Genomic DNA, 5558 nt, shown 5'->3' on the forward strand with positions numbered 1-5558 from the left:
AACACAATACTTATAAATAAAACATAATTAACAAATATAAACTTAATTTATACCTCCCCGGCTACGACGCCAAAAACTTGCTACTACTTAAATTATAATTCACCCAAGTGTAGGTTGTCTGCAAGTAATATATTGTGTAAGTACGAGATCGATCCACAGAGAGGTTATTTTAAGTTTAAATTTATTAATTTATAGATTACCAAATGCAAGAACGAAGTTTACAAATTATAAATTTTGTCAAGGCTCGAGGATTTATTCTTGGTTTATGCAATATTGTTTAACTAAAAGTAAAACAAAGGAAACCACCATAAATAATGGTTTCAAGAAATTTAAATATTTAAACACACAACTAATATAATATAGTTCCCACTATAAAAAATACCGAATTCACCGATATTTTATATATGGTACCTATGATTATATATATAACTATATAAATATATAACTGCATAAAATAAATGTTAAATTAAATCATTATATTTCATTTAGAACAACCGGCAGAGCCATGCTATTGCCTAAATGAAATATATTATTTAATAAGTTAGTTGCGAGAAAGTAAAAGTTAGTTGCGATAAATTAAATGTTAAATGCGGAAAGTAAAAGTTAGTTACGATAAAGTAAATGTTAGATGCGATAAAGTAAATGTTAGATGCGGAAAGTAAAAGTTAGTTGCGATAAAGTAAATGTTAGATTGTTAGATATCATAATATTTCATTTAGAACAACCGGCAGAGCCACGCTATCATCTAAATGAAATATATGATATAATTATATAAATATATATATATATATATAAATATAATATAACAATAATAATTGATGAAATATTTATTGTATCAAAATTAAACAACAAATCAAGATAGCCACTTTAATGGTATCAAGCATTTGATGTAAATTGATAACAACAAATAATTCATTTTTATACCTACAATAAAAAGAAATTAGCAAAATGAAAAGAAATAAAGAAAGAATATACAAAATATAAACAATCTTACTTCACCAAGAATTCATCCTCTTCACCTTGACATAATAGATTTAGCTTTCCATGAACTTACTTTTGATCAACACTAAAAACATCACTCATAATTTGGAAAATGAAAAATATATTGGAACTTAGAACTTTTATACTCACTCACACTATATTTTACAATGAGATAGAATGATTCTAAAGTTAGCACAATGCCTCTATTTATAGGCCAAATGAGAGAAAGGGTCAAAAATTTTATTAATGCAATGTAGTTGTAATAGTACTCTTTGTCTCCTCCAACTTCAATTCCATGTCCCTTCTTTCAATGCTTTGTTCCACGACTTTAATCACCGAATTTGACTTTGCTCAAAACAGCAAACATGTGGGGAATTGTCTGTATATGAATTTGGCAACTTGGTTCACCTCATTTGGTTAAATATTGAAATAGTTATGATTTTTTTACTATATGCTAGTCATAGTGAAAGTAAATTTGTCCTCCTTTTGATATTTTCACAATTTGATCATCTTAACCAACTTTTTAAGCAATCATGTCTTCTGCAAAGTTGTAGATAATTTCTCAAGGATTCCAAACATGTTTGAATCACCTCCATTTGAGTTTTCTAGCTTGAGTTATCATTATTTTACTAACACATAGAAAACCTGAAAATAAAACATATTTAGTAAGACATTTAAATATAAACACACAATACTAAAATAACATAATTTTATAATTTTAATGAAACTTAAAATTTAAAATATAGGTTTTAACACATAATAAATTATTAATTTTAAGTTTCATCAGCAACTGCTGTATTAGTTTTCAGAATCTTCATGGGTCCATCCGTTATGACATACCACATGTCATCATCTTGTGCAGCTAAATGAGCATGCATTCTGATTTTCCAATAATCAAATTCTTCTCTGGAGAACATAGGGATTTTGTTGAATGAAGTCATGCTATCAAGTTTATAGATCAAAAGTATTCAAGAACAAGATTCAACCGCTCTGATACCACGTGATAGGATCGATTAACGTATCAAGAGTGTTTAGAAGGGGGGGGGGGTTTGAATAAACACTCACAATTAAAATGAATCTTTTCTAATTTTGAATTCAGTTTGGTGACAAACTGATTCTAGGAATCTTGTTGGTCAATGAAAATCAGTTAAACTAAGAGTAGTTGCGGAAAATAACTGACTGAAAGATAGAATACAAAACTGAAATAAAGTACGCAAGGATTGTTTCTGGATGTTCGGAGATTTCAATCACTCCTACGTCACCCCTTCTATCTCAAGAATAGGATTTCCACTAAAAGACTTTGATCGAATACAAGACTTGTACTGACCCACTTCAGTTTGGACTTAACACTGCCAAAACTGAAACTCTTAGCATACAACAGCTTTTATCAGTTCGTGACTGATCTTAGCACAACTGATATATTCTTGATTGAATTACAAAGTGCTAACACGCTCAAAGTGTAGCTTTAAATGCTACTGATATATCTGATATACGTGAGCTGTAAATTGTGATTTTAGCAGCGTAACAGCAAGCTTCAATAATGCGTTGATTGTCCTTCTTCTCAGCTGCTTTGTTCACTTATTTATATGCTTCTTTTCCAACGGTAACTTGAGATGAATTTGAATCTTTGTATCCGTTGATTTTTTAGTTGATTATTCCTTGGATATTGTTTCCTTCATTTATTGTGATGCGGCGTCTTAACTGCTTTCTCCGAAATGCGTTGTTCTAAGCTGTATTGATTTAAGTGCGGCGTTGCAATCTTCTATGTCTCTTTGTCGGTTGATCGTTCTTTCCCGAGACATGTTCAGTTGAAGGAAGCATATGGCTGAAATTATCAACTGATCTGTCTCTTTGTCATCAGTCAGTTGTCTTCGAGAATTCAATTAAGTTCAACTGATCAGTTTCCAACTGATCAGTTGGTTTTCTTCGAAAGTTCAGTTCAACTGGGTTCGGTTTCCTTAGATAATATGCGCGATACTCTTCAGTTAGGCAAGATGTATAGATCGAATATTTGATCAGTCAGTTCCAATAAATAATCGGTTTGTCAAACATTTGAAATTAAGTTTCCAACAAAGCTGGACACCTAAACGGTTCAGCTACAAAAATCAGCACTCTAGGAATGACTATTACAATTATTACAACTGTAAGCCAGTTCAGAAGAGATACCGGAAGAACAATCAGTTGAAAAAGGTTATAAGTCATATTGTTTCTTCTGCACACAATGCACCAAACATGCACAAACCAAGAAAAACCATTTGGAACACAGCAACTGGAAAGTCAGTTAGACTGATCTAAGTATGGGTTCCTAAAGGACTAAACATTTTAGGACCCAAATAGAGATGTGGGTACCAAGATTATTTATTGTGTGTGATTGCAGGTGACATGTACAACAAAAGAATCAATTTGGTACTTGGACATTGGTTGCTCGCGGCATATGACAGGGGATGCAAATTTTCAATCCCAACTGATCAAATACACTGGTCCAAAAATCAGTTTTGGAGACAACTCTAAAGGTAGAACTGTGGGTACGGGTAAGCTTATCTATGGTAACTTTATTATTAATGATGTCTTACTGGTTGATAATTTGAAGTATAATTTGATTAGCATCAGTCAGTTATGCGACAATAATTTTTCAGTTTAGTTCAAAAAACACAAGTGCACAATTAAGAACTCAACTAATGAGATCATTATAACTGGAAATCGTTGCGATAACACCTACAAGGTGAGTTGGACTAATCAACATGATGCACCAGTTTGTTTTGTAGCCTCAAAATCTTCTAAAATTTGGTTGTGGCATAATAGGTTGAACCACTTGAATTTTAAATCCATAACTCATCTGAGTAATCATGATCTTGTAACTGGTCTGCCTAAAATTGAATTTTCAAAAGATAAAATTTGTTCAACATGTAAGTTTGGTAAACAAGTAAGATCTTCATTCAAAAACAAGGGTAGTAAACAAACTGCTGCACAAGTAAGATCTGCATATTGGTCTTTTTGGTCCTATATCAGTCATGAGTTTAGGGGGAATGAAATACACTTTGGTAATCGTTGATGATTTTTCAAGATTTACTTGAGTTATTTTTCTCAAATCTAAAAACCAAACTGCTGCACAACTGATTAAGCTTTTCAAAATATTAATATTAAATAAAAAATCAGTTGGAATTGACAAAATAAGGTCTGATTGAGGGACTGAATTTGTCAATCAAAATCTTCCTCAATTTTTAGAAAATACTGGAATTAAGCATAAGTTCTCAGCTTCTAGATCACCTCAGCAGAATGGTGTAGCTGAAAGAAGAAACCATACACTTAAAGAAGCAGCTAGAACAATGCTTACTGATTCTGGTATATCTCAAAGATTTAGGCAGAAAAGTGTGTTATAAAAATAATTTAAGAATCATTTTGGGCAGAACAGATCAATGATTAATAAAAATCATTTAAAAGCACCATATGAGATCTGACATGGAAAGAAAAGTATGGTGTCATATTTCAGAATATTTGGCTGCAGATGTTTTATCCATAATAATGTTAAAAATCATTTGAAAACTTTTGGTGCTAAATCTGCCGAGGGAATATTTCTGCGTTATTTATTAGTCAGTAAAGCTTATGGAGTGTTTAACAAATGTACTTTGAATGTAGAAGAATCAATTCATGTTGTATTTGATGAATCTGCAATAACTGATAAGCCAACTGATCCAGTTGAGCTAACTGATCGTTTTATAGAAATCAATTTGGAGGATGATAGTGAAAAAGAAATTCACATCAATCGAAGTATCCTTCAAACACCTGAACCAGAGATACTGGATCAAACAACTGAACGTGAAGATGTCCCTAACACTCAGTTGGTGGAGCAACGCGATCATATTCAAATACCAAATGAAGTTGTTGCAATTGAAACTGATGTTCAGTTACAAACTGAACCAGTTGCTGAAGTCGATCCAACTAATCTCAAATACAGATGGAAGAAATCATACCCACAAGAATTGGTGATAGGTAATCCATCTGATCCGGTAAGAACAAGAAACCAAATGTATAATCTATTTGTTCATTCAGCATTTGTTTCACAACATGAACCGAAGAAAACTGATGAAGCTCTAGCTGATCTTAACTGGATAAATTCTATTCAAGAAGAGCTAAATCTGTTTAACCATAACAATGTCTGAAATTTAGTTCCAAGACCAGTTTCTAAAACCATTATAGGTACAAAGTGGGTCTACAGGAACAAACTGAATGAAGATGGTTCAGTTGTGCACAACAAAGCGAGACTAGTAGCACAAGGATATAGGCAAGAAGAAAGAATTGATTACGACGAGACATATGCACCAGTTGCATGACTGGAAGCAATCAGAATATTCCTCGCCTATGCCTCCTTTAAAGATTTTAAAGTATACCAGATGGATGTCAAGAGTCCAATCCTTAATGGTCAGTTGCAGGAAGAAGTGTATGTTGAACAACCACTAGGTTTTTCAAATCACTCTTTTCCTGATCATGTTTATCATTCGAACAAAGCGTTATATGATCTTAAACAAGCTCCAAGAGCTTGGTATGAGACTCTTTCAAAATTCTTATCTGATCACGAT

The sequence above is a fragment of the Primulina huaijiensis genome, chromosome 2 (assembly GCF_012295235.1).
Source record: "Primulina huaijiensis isolate GDHJ02 chromosome 2, ASM1229523v2, whole genome shotgun sequence".
NCBI classification, from domain to species: Eukaryota; Viridiplantae; Streptophyta; class Magnoliopsida; order Lamiales; family Gesneriaceae; genus Primulina; species Primulina huaijiensis.